The sequence below is a fragment of the Ovis aries genome, chromosome 6 (assembly GCF_016772045.2).
Source record: "Ovis aries strain OAR_USU_Benz2616 breed Rambouillet chromosome 6, ARS-UI_Ramb_v3.0, whole genome shotgun sequence".
NCBI classification, from domain to species: domain Eukaryota; kingdom Metazoa; phylum Chordata; class Mammalia; order Artiodactyla; family Bovidae; genus Ovis; species Ovis aries.
In genome coordinates this window covers 79,894,225-79,909,900 of record NC_056059.1, presented here as the reverse complement: position 1 = coordinate 79,909,900, position 15,676 = coordinate 79,894,225, and the positions used below count along the sequence as shown (strand labels likewise).

The window sequence follows — 15,676 nt, the reverse complement described above, 5'->3', positions numbered from 1 at the left end:
CTGGGTGTGACAAGGGTGTTTCAGGTCAAACCTCTCTGCTGACAGACTAGCTTGTGTGACAGGATTATCCATACTCTTGCCACTACGCACATGATTGTTTACTACCTGTCAACCATAAACAGCACAGAGAGTTTTGGAGTATTTTGAAAGTCTTAATTAGCATAGGGCTTTTCTTCTTGTTGAGTCAATGATTGCCGCCAGGCCTCCATATACTTACGCACCTGGGAATATTTTAATTAATGTATTTGGAATATAGAAAAGGAAATATAGTAATTTTTAAGGTTAGCAATACTAGACTCTTTGAGTTAATGAATTTTCTCTTTTGTAATAGATCACTGTACTTTGTTACAAATCACTGTGTCCTTGCTATGTAAAAAATGTAACTTTATCACTATCTTAAGACTAAATAGATCTTAAGGGGAGCATTGGTGAAAGGATTTTCATTTGTTGGGCTGATGTTTGCTGCTAAATTCCCTGTCCTTATAATGAATATAACTAACATATAGGAGAAATAAGTATTAACCTTTAAGATTAATCATGTTAACCTTGGGTTAAATAAATTCCTTTCTTGATTGTAACTCACTACACCCTCATCCTATAGGAATGTAACTTTATTTAGAGGTTGGTGCCTGGTTTAAGAAAAAACACCCTTGGAAGAAATAAGTATTTTGGTTATCAGAAAGAAAGGATCATAAAATGTCAGCAGGTCTCATTCATGGCCAGAAGATGATGTAATATCTCTAAGACCTTTTTCTTATACATTTATGTGAAGCACCTGATTTTGATAAAAGTCAGGACTGCTGACCCCTGCGTGACTCTGTATTCATCCCTATGTGTAACAAAAGGTATATAAGCAAACCCCAAAATAAAGAAATCGGATCAGTTTCTGGAAAGACTGATTCCCTCATGTCATTTCTTTCTTGTTCCCCATTTTTCTAGCTGAATATTCAGCCTCTTTTTCTCCACTAATTTTCCTCCTACACTATCCATTTCTAATCTCTCTATATATCTGTGATTAAATATGTATTTTTCCGAGGACACTGACTCCGTCCCCACCTTCGAATCACCCTGGATCCACCGGGGTAGACCCCGGCAGTTTCTATAGTTCAATAATTACATTGTTGTATAGTTTATCTGCTAATACATGACAATAATTTGTCCATCCATCCATTTGCTAGTAGATATTTAGACTGTTTATAGGTTTTTAGTTCACTGATTACTAAAATGTCGATGTTCCCTCTTGCCATCTCCTGTTTGACCAATTCCAATTTACCTTGATTCACAGACCTGACATTCCAGGTTCCTATGCAATATTGTTCTTTATAGCATCAGACTTTATTTGCATCACCAGTTAATCCAAAACGGGGCATTGCTTTCACTTTGGCTCCATCATTTCACTCTTTCTTATTTCTCCACTCCTCTCCAGTAGCATATTGGGCACTTACAAACCTGGGGACCTCATCTTTAACTGTCCTATTTGTTTGCCTTTTCATACTGTTCATGGGGTTCTCAAGGCAAGAATACTGAAGTGGTTTGCCATTCCCTTCTCCAGTGGACCAAGTTTTGTCAGAACTCTCCATCATGACCCATCTGTCTTGGGTGGCCTTACATGGCATGACTTATAGTTTCAATGAGTTATACAAGGCTATGATCCATGTGATCAGTTTGGTTAGTTTTCTGTGATTGTGGTTTTGATTCTGTCTGCCCTCAGATTGATAAGGATAAGAGGCTTATGAAAGCTTCCTGATGGAAAAGACTAACCATGGGTGAAACTGGGTCTTGCTCTGATGGGCAGGGCCATGTTCAGTTCAGTTCAGTTGCTCAGTCATGTCCTACTCTGCCAGGCTTCCTTGCCCATCACCAACTCCCACAGCTTGCTCAAACTCATGTCCATCGAGTTGGTGATGCCACCTAGCCATCTCATCCTTTGTCATCCCCATCTCCTCCTGCCTTCAATCCTTCCCAGCATTAGGGTCTTTTCTAATGAGTCAGTTCTTCACATCAGGTGGCTAAAGTATTGGAACTTCAATTCAGTATCCAATGAATGTATAGGACTGATTTCTTTTAGGATTGATTGGTAGGATCTCCTTGCAGTCCAAGGGACTCTCAAAAGGCTTCTCTAACACCACATTTCAAAAGCATCAATCCTTTGGCAGTCAGCTTTCTTCACGGTCCAACTCTCACATCCATACATGATTACTGAAAAAACCATAGCTTTGACTATATGGACCATTGTTGGCAGAGTAATGTCTATGCTTTTTAATATGCCGTCTAGGTTGGTCATAGCTTTTCTTTCAAGGAGAAAGAGTCTTTCATTTTCATAGCTACAGTCACCATCTGCAGTGATTTTGGAGCCCAAGGAAAAAGAAAATGTTGTTTCCATTGTTTCCCCATCTATTTGCCTTGAAGTGATGGGACTGGATACTTTTATCCTAAAGTATACTCTAACCAGTATTAATTGGACCACAAAATCCTTTGTTTTGCATTTGTCATTTATTTTACACATATTATTAGTTTTGACCTTCATAGATTTTTAGGAGTATTTTTTTTTTTACAATATGCATCTATTTCTATGAAGAATTAAAGTTGTGAAGAGGTTAAATTACTTTATTAAATTGTATGCCAATTATTTACCTAACCTACTGAATGTAGGGGAAAAGATACTATAATTCCAGGACTAGTGATTTTTATTCTAAGTATTATATAATCCAGTATACTAAAAGATAGCTGAATCTAAGTCAGACAAAACTTTTAAATTATAGTTTTTAATCACCCTGATGAGAAGGGGTGTTTTCAGAACTTACTCATACAGATTCCAAATTAAATATATTGATATTCAAAATTGGAAGCTAATATTGGATCTACTCATATTTTTGTAGAAACAGGTAGGAAGGTACTTCATAAGCTTAAGGGCTTCCCTAGTGGCTCAAATAGTAAATAATCTACTTGCAATGCAGGAGATCCAGGTTCAATCTCTGGGTTGGGAAGATCCCCTAAAGAAGAGAATGGCTTCCTACCCCAGTATTCTTAACTAGAGAATTCCATCGACAGAGAAGCCTGCCGGGCTACAATCCATGTGGTCGCAAAGAATAGGACATGACCAAGTGAACTGAACTGAAGTGACTAACACTTTGATTTCACTTTTTCCCACGTGAGTTTAAATAAGTTTTGGTGTAAGCTTTTCAGTTTTAGCCTCTTTGTAAAGCTCTTGATTCTTGGAAATCTTGGCCACCTGAAAATCTTTCAAACTACCTTTCAAGTCACTTTCAAATTCTTGGTCACCTGGAAATCTTTTAAGCATCTTAATGTTAAAATTTCCCAAACTAAGATTTTGATTTAATTTTAATAATTTTAATATCACTAGCATTACCAACTATGATTTATGCCCTTCTGCCATAAATAGAATGACTGTGCTATGCACCACTCATTGTCTTTGAATCTTCCCCATTAACAACTCTCAGCTCCAATTAATCTCTTATCTGCTGCTTAGTCACTTCAGTCATGTCCTATGGACAGCAACCTGCCAAGCTCCTCTGTCCATGGGATTCTTTATGCAAGAGTACTGGAGTGGGTTGCTATACCCCCTCGAGGGGATTTTCCCCATCCAGTGATCCAATCCAGGTGTTCTGCATTGCACGCAGTGTCTTTACCACTGAACCACCAGGGAAGCCCCTAGTCTATCAGCAGTAATTCTATTTCTAGATACATCTCTGTTGCTTACCAAGTGGCTCAGTGGTAAAGAATCCACCTGCCAAGAAGGTAATGTGGGTTTGATCCTTTGGTCAGGAAGATCCCTTGGAGTAGGAATTGCCAACCCAATCCAGTATTCTTGCCGAGAAAATTCCTTGGAGAGCAGAGCCTGTCAGGCTACAGTCCCTGAGGTTATAAAGAGTTAGACATGACTGAGTATGCAGGCAGAGAAACAGATAACCATTTATAGCACTGTGGGTCCTCTTAATATACAGTGTCACTAGAAAAAGATTGAAAAGCAAAATACTGTATTCTGCAGTTGTTCTTGTTTCTAGAGTTTGCCATGTGATTAGCACTTGCCAATAAAATATAATCAATAGTAGAGTATGTCACTTTCTGGCCAATGAGTTTAAACAGTAAACAAGCCTATTCAGTATGTTATAACTCACTTGCAAAATTAACAAGATCTACACATTCTGAAGTCAACATATAGGAGGAAAGTGAAACCCTAAATTATCATGTGGTGGCACTTTAGTGATTAAAGATGTTAACCACTATGATATTTTTGAAGAATCTTTTGACTTTCTTAACCATTAAGAGAAGAATAGTTAGAAAATGTACAAAAAAGTTGAAAACAGATTCTGTTGTAGTCACTCAAAAATAAAGTTTGTCAATTCTAAATTTGATTTCTTATGTAATTTTAGAGCAATCATTCTTTTCTCAATTTCTTTTCAATTTTTTTTCTAAATAGACTTTTATTTTGGGGGCATTTTTTTAGGTTACAGCAAAATTAAGGGGAAGGTACAGAGTCAAGGCTGTATATTGACCTATCTGTGGCTGGTAACACTCTGCTTTCTGTTTATTGCTAATTGCCTCGTCTACTCTCTTTAAATTGACACAGTAATTTAGAGTAACAATCGCAGACCCTATTATATCATTTGTTTAAAAGACCCTAGACAGATAATTAATACAATTCACCACAGGTCGAAATCTAGAGCTCATAATGAAACCTAAAAATCTATAACTCCACCAAAGGCACCTCTCAGGAGTTCAACTCTGTCCTTTCAAGCAGTTAAAAGGATCTCATATTATTTTACTGTACTACTCTTCATCTCTGCACTAAAGCGCAAAAGCTACCTGTTTCTATACTTTCTATTCTTCCCAATCTTATGTCACTTTACTAAGGCTTGCCACATCCATCCATGTAATTTATATTTTAAAGATAAATATATCAATGAATGCTATTTTAATATATTTTTTAAAATTATTTTAATGTAGTTCTTTAAAAAATGTACCTTTTTAGAAAATATTCACATACTCTATAATTTTTAATTTGAATAGTATTAAGAGGAAAGGGACTATAATGAAAAGCATCAAGATCTATAAATCAAAATAATTTATCCATCATAGTTAAATTAAGGAAAATTTTTAGTATGGCATTCAATGCTCATGATAAACTTAATAAAAATGACCTCAATATTAATTGCAATTTCTGCTAAAAAGGTTAAGAGTTTTAAAAGAATAACCGTAGGTTGACAGAAATGTTTTATTATCTGAATTATTCACTACTATGTAATAGAGAAATATATCCACTCCTTTTGTTATATAATTTCCACTTAAAAGTGGAAAATTTTCCCCTGTTCCATTCATGTTGGACTTAAGTATTCATTTAATGAAATATACCAAAGTATAACTTCTGTATTTGGATATGCATCAAGTTAACTGAGCTGCTTCCTGCAGGGAAATCATTCGTGACCACAGAGAAGGCCCAGAGCAGAAAATGAGAAATGTGCACAACATACTGTAACTGAGGTGAGCTGTTGTTTGGTTTAAAACTGCATCTAGCCAGTTGTTACAGCACTATCTAGAGTGAGAAAATGAGCCCAGAGGAAGTGAGGAAGGTAAAAGAGGACTGTGATACACACTTTTACACATAGAGATGAGCTTGTAATTTTCACTAAATGCTTTAGAGTCGTACGTAGAGCCTCCCTGATATTTTGAGAGAAATTCAGCATAAAAAGAATGATATTTTCACCTACATTTCACATTGCAGCAGCTAGCCCCAAGGCTACAATTTGTCATTTATTTTCTCCCTTCCATCCATTTTAAATTCCCTTTCCTTTTGGCCAGATAACTAACAGTTTATCTGAAGACATTATAACTCTTAGTCACTTTATTCTTATAAGTCTGGGATAATCTATTGAAATTACCATTCATGATAACTACTGGACATGAAGTAAAATGAAGTGAAATTTGCTCAGTTATGCCTGACTCTTTGTGACCCCATGGACTAAACAGTCCATGGAATTCTCCAGGCCAGACCACTGGAGTGGATAGCTGTTCCCTTCTCCAGGGGATCTTCCCAACCCTGGGATCAAACCCAGGTCTTCTGCATTGCAGGTGGATTCTTCACTGTCTGAGCTACCAGGGAAGACCAATAACATCCAGAAAACAGTTCAATTGAATTATTTGGGAAAGGACAGGGACTATATACTGTTATCTTCCACACATAAAATAATTTTTATCATTCCATTCACAGATACTGATAAAGGGGGTGTTTTTCAGATCAATAGCTACATATCAAATTCCAGAAACTATTTTAATGTGTTCCACAAAAATACCATATCTTGTGGAATAGCTCACAATGGAAATACATAGATAATCTTATAGTAGTCCTTCATCACCCACCCCAAAAGCCTACTTGTTTATTCCATGACAGTGCATATTACCATGATCATGAACCTGCAATGCTTAATTATTTGTTATTAGTGCTAATCTCTATTACATTTTGATAAAATTTAATTATTGATATTGTGGCCTATCTTAGGTTGTGCATAGGACATTAGACTTAGTTTTTTCCTACCACACTCCTCCTAGTGCCAACAGCTAACTATACCCATTCTAATTATGCATTTTGGGGCCAGGAAATTAACAGAAGGTGAGTCCACAGGCCTGTTGAAACCCCTTGAGATAGACATGGACCATGATTCCACTTACTGTTTGTATTCCATTAACTTTGTCTTACAGTGCCTTAAAGAAGGATTGAAAATATTTAATTTGTCTTATACATTTAGCGTAGCATTTCAGGGCTTTTGTACAAAAGAATATGTCTTCTCCTTTACTCTGGGTCTAAGGTTTGGCTAAGATTTGGAAACTAGTAAGAGAATATGGTTGTAGCAGCTGATATCATGACTGTTTTCTCAGCTTTCATTTTTATTTCTCCATAAATAACTCATGGACTATTCTGGTTATCTGCAGAGGTATCTTGACCCTAGAAAGACTATGTTCTTTTAGCATTGCAAGTTACCCCTGAGGCCAAGTCATCTAGATTGCCACTCTAACCTTGATGCCCATTTAAGTGATTATATTCATCTTTCTTTTTCAGTTAATTGGAATTCCTGGGCTTCTAAAATTTCAGAATTCTATTAATTCCAGTGAAACCAGGGAGCACATTTCCATGGTCACATCTCTTACTGTTACCTTTGATTTACAGAGACAACCACCACTGAAATTTTCAAACATGCCAGCACCCTTCATCTTTTATTCCTTACTGAAGATTTTTTTTTTCTTATGTGTTCTTTTTGCTTTATTGAACTGTGTCCTTTAGTTGATCTTGGAAAATATATTCAAGTGGTAAATTCTATGGTCTCCCTAATAAAGGCATCCTAACCTTAGTCCAGAACTATCTAACTCCATACTCTGCTAAGGAAGTCCAGGTATTTCTACCTCATTTACTATAAGCCATCCCATGTATCCAGGTTTCCTGGAACTATTCCTAGAAGCATTTTAAAATTTGCCTCAAGTTTCCTAACTGTGATATTAAGCATGACTAATGAGTAAACACATTCATTTCAACAAATTATCTCCTATCAAACTCTAAATTTTACCTTACCTATTCCAACAAAATCAAAATCAGTTATGAAACAATTGGCTGAGAATTTTGCAGAGTTTCCTCCATAGATGTTAAAGGAGGTGTTTTTACTTGCTCAAAGGATCAGGGGAAATGCATGTGTTAAGTGTTCTCAAGTTCTTCCACTCAAGTATTCAGTGGAGAGTCTAAGTCCCAAGTGTTCAGGATTCTCTGTCAGAGAACTTGACAAAAATAACTCTTCAAAGTATGTAATCTGTTCCCTTTGTATCCTTGTTATTAATTGCATCTTGGGCCTGAGTTTACAAGAGAATCTTCCCTGTGCTTGCAGAAGATATGAGTCTCTTTACATGCAGTCATGGAGGTGTTTTATCTTTGATAGTATCCGTTGGCCTGATATTGGCTAAGTTGAGACTGCTACTTTTTAGAGCTAACCCAAAAAAGATGTTCTTTTCATTATAGGGGACTGGAATGCAAAAGTAGGAAGTCAAGAAAACACCTGGAGTAACAGGCAAATTTGGCCTTGGAATATGGAATGAAGGAGGGCAAAGAGTTTTACCAAGATAAAACACTGGTAATAGCAAACACCCTCTTCCAACAACACAAGAGAAGACTCTACACATGGACATCACCAGCTGGTAAACACCAAAATTAGGTTGATTATATTCTCTGCAGCAAAAGATGGAGAAGCTCTATACAGTTAACAAAAACAAGACCAGGAGCTGACTGTGGCTCAGATCATGAGCTCCTTAGTACCAAATTCAGACTTAAATTGAAGAAAGCAGGGAAAACCACTAGCCCATTCAGGTATGACCTAAATCAAATCCCTTATGATTATACAGTGAAAGTGAGAAATAGATTTAAGGGCCTAGATCTGATAGATAGAGTGCCTGATCAACTATGGAATGAGGTTCGTGGCATTGTACAGGAGACAGGGATCAAGACCATCCCCATGGAAAAGAAATGCAAAAAGCAAAATGGCTGTCTGGGGAAGCCTTACCAATAGCTGTGAAAAGAAGAGAAGCAAAAAGCAAAAGAGAAAAGGAAAGATATAAGCATCTGAATGCAGAGTTCCAAAGAATAGCAGGAAGAGATAAGAAAGCCTTCTTCAGTGATCAATGCAAAGAAATAGAGGAAAACAACAGAATGGGAGGGACTAGAGATCTCTTTAAGAAAATTAGAGATATCAAGGGAACATTTCATGCAAAGATGGGCTCAATAACGGGCAGAAATGGTATGGACCTAACAGAAGCAGAAGATATTAAGAAGAGATGGCAAGAATACACAGATGAACTATACAAAAAGGATCTTCACGACCTAGATAATCACGATGGTGTGATCACTCATCTAGAACCAGATATCTTGGAATGTGAAGTCAAGTGGTCCTTAGAAAGCATCACTACGAACAAAGCTAGTGGAGGTGATGGAGTTCCAGTACAGCTATTTCAAATCCTGAAAGATGATTCTGTGAAAGTGCTGCATTCAATATGCCAGCAAATTTGGAAAACTCAGCAGTGGCCAGAGGACTGGAAAGGTCAGTTTTCATTTCAATCCCAAAGAAAGGCAATACCAAAGAATGCTCAAACTCTGCACAATTGCACTCATGTCACACGCTAGTGGGGCTTCCCTGGTGGCTCAGACAGTAAAGCGTCTGCCTGTAATGCAGGAGACCCAGGTTCGATCCCTGGGTGGGGAAGATCCCCTGGAGAAGGAAATGGCAATCCACTCCAGTATTCCTGTCTGGAGGATTCCGTGACTTGAGGAGCCTGGTAGGCTACAGTCCACGGGGTCTCAAAGAGTCGGATACGACTGAGCGACTTTACTTCACACGCTAGTAAAGTAATGCTCAAAATTCTCCAAGCTAGGTTTCAGCAATATGTGAACCATGAACTTCCTGATGTTCAAGCTGGTTTCAGAAAAGGCAGAGGAACCAGAGATCAAATTGCCAACATCCACTGGATCATCAAAAAAGGAAGAGTTCCAGAAAAACATCTATTTCTACTTTATTGACTATGCCAAAGCCTTTGACTGTGTGGATCACGATAAACTGTGGCTAATTCTGAAAGAGATGGGAATACCAGACCACCTAACCTGTCTCCTGAGAAATCTGTATGCAGGCCAGGAAGCAAGTTAGAACTGGACATGGGACAGACTGGTTACAAATAGGAAAAGGAGTACTGTCACCCTGCTTATTTAATTTACATGCAGAGTACATCATGAAAAACGCTGGGCTGGATGAAGCACAAGCTGGAATCAAGATTGCAGGGAGAAATATCAATAACCTCAGATATGCAGATGACACCACCCTTATGGCAGAAAGTGAAGAGGAACTAAAAAGCCTCTTGATGAAAGTAAAAGAGGAGAGTGAAAAAGTTGGCTTAAAGCTCAACATTCAGAAAACGAATATCTTGGCATCCAGTCCCATCACTCCATAGGAAATAGATGGAGAAATAGTGGAAACAGTGTCAGACTTTATTTTGGGGGGCTCCAAAATCACTGCAGATGGTGATTGCAGCCATGAAATTAGAAGACGCTTACCCCTTGGGAGAAAAGTTATGACCAACTCTAGATAGCATATTCAAAAGCAGAGACATTACTTTACCGACTAAGTTCCATCTAGTCAAGGCTATGGTTTTTCCAGTGGTCATGTATGGATATGAGTGTTGGACTGTGAAGAAGGCTGAGCACCGAAGAATTGATGTTTTTGAACTGTGATGTTGGAGAAGACTCTTGAGAGTCCCTTGGACTGCAAGGAGATCCAACCAGTCCATTCTGAAGGAGATCAACCCTGGGATTTCTTTGGAAGGAATGATGCTATAGCTGAAACTCCAGTACTTTGGCCACCTCATGGAAAGAGTTGACTCATTGGGAAAGACTCTGATGCTGGGAGGGATTGGGGGCTGGAAGAGAAGGGAACGACAGAGGATGAGATGGCTGGATGGCATCACTGACTTAATGGACGCGAGTCTGAGTGAACTCTGGGAGTTGGTGATGAACAGGGAAGCCTGGCATGCTGTGATTCATGGGGTCACAAAGAGTCGGACACGACTGAGCAACTGAACTGAACTAAACTGAAGGCCATTACCACAAGCCAGTGATTTCTACAATTTTTAAAACCAACACTAATTGCCCCATACTAGTCATGTGTCTTATGACTGCCATAAACTAATGCGTCACCATACACTTGTGAGTCAGTCCAGGCCTCCACTTATGAGAATCCTACAGATTGTAATGTTATTACATACTCAAGGTTCTCATCATGTATCAAAAGGCTGAAACTGGTGTAAGGTTCCTTACCTCTGACTGCAGAGTGACTCTGCATCAGAATTTTCTTATTAATGATGGAAATCTGGATTCCACTAAAATCAGAGACTAGCTTCAACACTTGACTGCAGATCGTTCAATATAGGAAGTGAATTAAAGGAATAGAGTGGGATTAAAAAGAAGCAAATCTGAAAGATAGGAAAGCCAGTCTAAATGGTATGCAATTGAATTTGCCAAAACTGTGCACAACTGGCATTAAATTTTCACTGCATAAACCTTGTGAAATGATGTCGTTTTAATAAGCCATTTAGAATGAGTCTTAGAATTGTCTGTCTGAAACATGAAAGAGGAGCACACATATCCACGTTTCTTTTCCTTTAAGTTTACCATGTGCAATTTATTTTTCCATACCACCAAGCAATCCTCCAAATCTTTAATTCTCAGCGGACATTGACTTGTTGTCCTACATTTTTACTAGATTCTGGCACTCTACCTAGAGTTAGCACATTCTATCCCATAGATTAAGAGCTTAGTCCTACCTCTTCCTCCCCACTTCAGATATCAGTTGGGAGTCTAGGTTGTTATCTGTACTTCTGATCAAAGTACTCTACGTTAAAGGTTCCTATGACTCCCACACTGGGTTTAAATAATTTGCTAGAGCATCTCACAGAACTCTGAGAAATAATTACCTAAGTTTACTAGCTTATTTTAAAAGGATGTAACTCAGGAACAACCAGGCAGACAAGAAGGAGAAGCTTCCTAGCTTTCTCTAGATGGTTCACTCTGCACAGATCTCCACATGTTCACCAACCTCAAATCTCTCCAAATCCCCTCCGTTTTTAATATTTGTGGAGGCTTTATTATAAGTGATTAAATGGTTACATCAGATAAGATGGCTTTAATCACTAGCCATTGGCGACTCGTCCGCCAATGAATCCAGACCCTCTTCTCCTCCCAGAAGGTACTTTCATGGAACTGAAAGTTCCAACCTTCTATTCAGGGTCAGTTCCCTGGAACCTCCTCTTCCCCTACCTTAGGTTACCTTGAGTTTTTCCGAAGTCACTTTATTAACTTAACAAAAAACACTTTTAATGCTCTCATTACTTAGGAAAGTCAAAGGTTTTAGGAACTCTTTGCTAGAAGAGGGTTTTTTTTTTGTTTGTTTCTTATAAATCACAATGTCATAGATTGTCAAATCCCTTACACTCCTGGGTTAGCCCTTGTGTCAGAGTGTAAATGATGCACAACAGGTTGATCCAGCAATATCTGCATTAAAACCATATGGACCCAAATTATGTGAAGCAGAGTGATTTATATAAAGTAACTCCACAATGTGCGGCCTGTAAGAATTACTGCATCTTAGCTATCATGAACAAACTATTAGCACTATTATAATAATGCCTCTTAAATGCAGAGTAAAAATGAGCACTGATAATTCCTAGCCACAATGGAAGGCCCAGAAAATCAAAATGAAAATGAACATTGCAGTTTCTGTTTTTATTTTCAAATTAATGTAGCTTTAAATTTGGCATTCAAATCGCTTAAAGAAGCCATGTAACAAAGCTCATTTTCTACTATTTGTTTTCCATATAATTTGATACAAAGTGTCTACCTAGTAGAATAACACTGGGAAAATTCAAGTCATAAAACTCTTCCATTAAAAATTATCTGATGATTCCTATTTGCTAATAACATCACTCTCATTTTTTCTTTTCTGTTATAGTACTGAAATACTAGTTCTGTGAACTCCACAGAAGTTTTTATTTCCTTTCTTTTACTTCCTTTCTCAGTTCTTTTGAATGTAATATTAAGCTAGTAAACTCTAAGACCCACGCATTACCCTGCTGAATCTCTTTTCTTTGAATTAGATATTATATCACCCATTTTAATAAATCAAAGCCAGTCATAACCTTTTGTACTGTATGAAATGTCTATACTATTACATAAATTAGTTATATTTTCATATTTTATTAAATCATTATTTATATATCTAACAGTATTTGTTTTCTTAATAGCAAAATCATGTTTTAATCATCTTATTTGTATGGAATAGCAAGTAGCTGGAATCAAGATTGCTGGGAGAAATATCAATAACTTCAGATATGCAGATGGCACCACCCTTATGGCAGAAAGTGAAGAGGAATTAAAAAGCCTTTTGAAAAAAGTGAAAGAGGAGAATGGAAAAGTTGACTTAAAGCTCAACATTTAGAAAACAAAGATCATGGCATCTGGTCCCATCACTTCATGGGAAATAGATGGGGAAAGAGTGGAAAGAGTCAGACTTTATTTTGGGGGGCTCCAAAATCACTGCAGATGATGATTGAAGCCATGAAATTAAAAGACGCTTACTCCTTGGAAAAAAAGTTATGAACAACCTAGATAGCATATTGAAAAGCAGAGACATCACTTTGACAACTAAGGTCCGTCTAGTCAAAGCTATGGTTTTTCCTGTGGTCATGTATGGATGTGAGAGTTGGGCTGTGAAGAAAGCTGAGTGCTGAAGAATTGATGCTTTTGAACTGTGGTGTTGGAGAAGACTCTTGAGAGTCCCTTGGACTGCAAGGAGATCCAACCAGTCCATTCTAAAAGAGATCAGTCTTGGGTGTTCTTTGGAAGGACTGATGCTAAAGCTGAAACTCCAGTACTTTGGCCACCTCATGCAAAGAGTTGACTCATTGGAAAAGACTCTGATGCTGGGAGGGATTGGGGGCAGAAAGAGAAGGGGACAATAGAGGATGAGATGGCTGGATGGCATCACCGACTTGATGGACATGAGTTTGAGTGAACTCTGAGATTTGTTGATGGACAGGGAGGTCTGGCGTGTTGCAAGTCATGGGGTTGCAGAGTCGGTTACGACTGAGTGACTGAACTTAACTGAACTGATAAGGCATGACTCTATCAAATACCACATCACACTCTTTTTCCTCATGGAAATATATTGACTATCCACAGTCTATGTCAGAAAACTAGACATCTTATCTTAATTTGTATTCTATTGTGCATTTTATTTAACTTAACTTTCCAAATACTTATTTACCTATGGATGATAAAACTGAAATAGGCCCCTTCACCCAACCCACACTAATTCCATTAATTCCACTAATCAGTTTTGAGAAAATTACAGTCAAGATTCATCTTTTATGATTTGAAATAGCTCAGCTGGAATTCCATCACCTTCACTAGCTTTGCTCCTAGTGATGCTTCTTAAGGCCCACTTGACTTAGCACTCCGGGATGGCTTGCTCAGATGAGCGATCACACCACCCTGGTTATCTGGGACATTAAGATCTTTTTTTGTATGGTTCTTCTGTGTTTTTTTTTTTTCTTTTTTAACTTTTGTTTCTGGTTGTTGTTGTTGTTGTTGTTTTTCCTTCTTCTGTGTATTCTTGCAACTTTGTCTTCCTGTCTTCTACTTCTGTTGGGTTCATGTTGTTTCTGTCCTTTACTGTGCCCAACTTGCATTAAATGTTTCCTTGGTATCTCTAATTTTCTTAAAGATATCTCTAGTCTTTCCCATTCTATTATTTTTCTTTATTTATTTGCACTGATCACTTAGGAAGGCTGTCATATTTCTCCTTGCTACTTGACAGGACTCTGCATTAAGATGGGTGTAAATTTCCTTTTCTCCTTTTCCTTTCACTTAACAAAGCTAGTGGAGGTGATGGATTTCCAGTTGAACTATTTCAAATCCTAAAATATGATGCTGTGAAACTGTTGCACTCAATATGCCAGCAAATTTGGAAAACTCAGCAGTGGCCACAGGACTGGAAAAGGTCAGTTTTCATTCCAATCCCAAAGAAAGGCAATGCCAATGAATGTTCAAACTACTGCACAATTGCATTCATCTCACAAACTAGCACAGTCATGCTCAAAATTCTCCAACCTAGCCTTCAACAGTAAGTGAACTGAGAACTTCCAGATTTTCAAGCTGGGTTTAGAAAAGCAGAGGAACTAGAGATGAAATTGCCAACATCTGTTGGATCATAGAAAAAGCAAAAGAATCCCAGAAAAACATCTACTTCTGCTTCATTTACTACACTAAAGCCTTTGACTGTGTGTATCACAACAAACTGTGGAAAATTCTTAAAGAGATGTGAATACCAGATCACCTTACCTGCCTCCTGAGAAATCTGTATGCAGATCAGGAAGCAACAGTTAGAACTGGATATGGAACAATGACTGGCTGCAAATTGGGAAAGGAACACATCAAGCCTACATATTGTCACCCTGCTAATTTAACTTACATGTAGAGTACATCATGAGAAATGCTGGACTGGATGAAGCACAAACTGGAATTAAGAGTGCTAATGGAAATATCAATAACCTCATTTATGCAGATGACACCACCTTTATGGCAGAAAGTGAAAAGGAACTAAAGAGCTCCTTGATGAAAGTGAAAGAGGAGAGTGAAAAAGCTGGCTTTAAACTGAACATTGGAAAAACGAAGATCATAGGTTCTGGTCCCATCACTTCATATCAAATAGGTAGGGAAACAGTGAAACAGTGACAGTCTGTATTTTCTTTGGCTTCAATTTCCTTGGGCTGCTCCACATTTCAGCAGCCATGAAACTAAGACACTTGCTCCTTGGGAGAAAAGCTTATGATCAACCTAGACAGCATATTAAAAAACAGAGACATTACTTTGCCAACAAAGATCTGTTTAGTCAAAGCTATGGTTTTTCCAGTCGTCATGTATGAATGGGAGAGTTGGACCATTAAGAAATTTGAGCACCAAAGAATTAATGGTTTTGAACTGTGGTGTTCAAGAAGACTCTTGAGAGTCCCTTGGGCTTCAAGGGACTCCTTTCCTAAAAGAAATCAATCCTGAATATCCATGGGAGTACTGATGCTGAAG

General features: G+C 37.9%; 1 non-coding gene across 1 annotated transcript; it reads left to right on the top strand.

Moving 5' to 3' along the window:
* Nucleotides 1-9,182: 9,182 nt before the first annotated feature.
* TRNAY-GUA (transfer RNA tyrosine (anticodon GUA)) lies at nucleotides 9,183-9,254 on the top strand. Its single transcript has one exon. It is a non-coding gene; the product is annotated as a tRNA-Tyr (tRNA).
* Nucleotides 9,255-15,676: the final 6,422 nt, after the last annotated feature.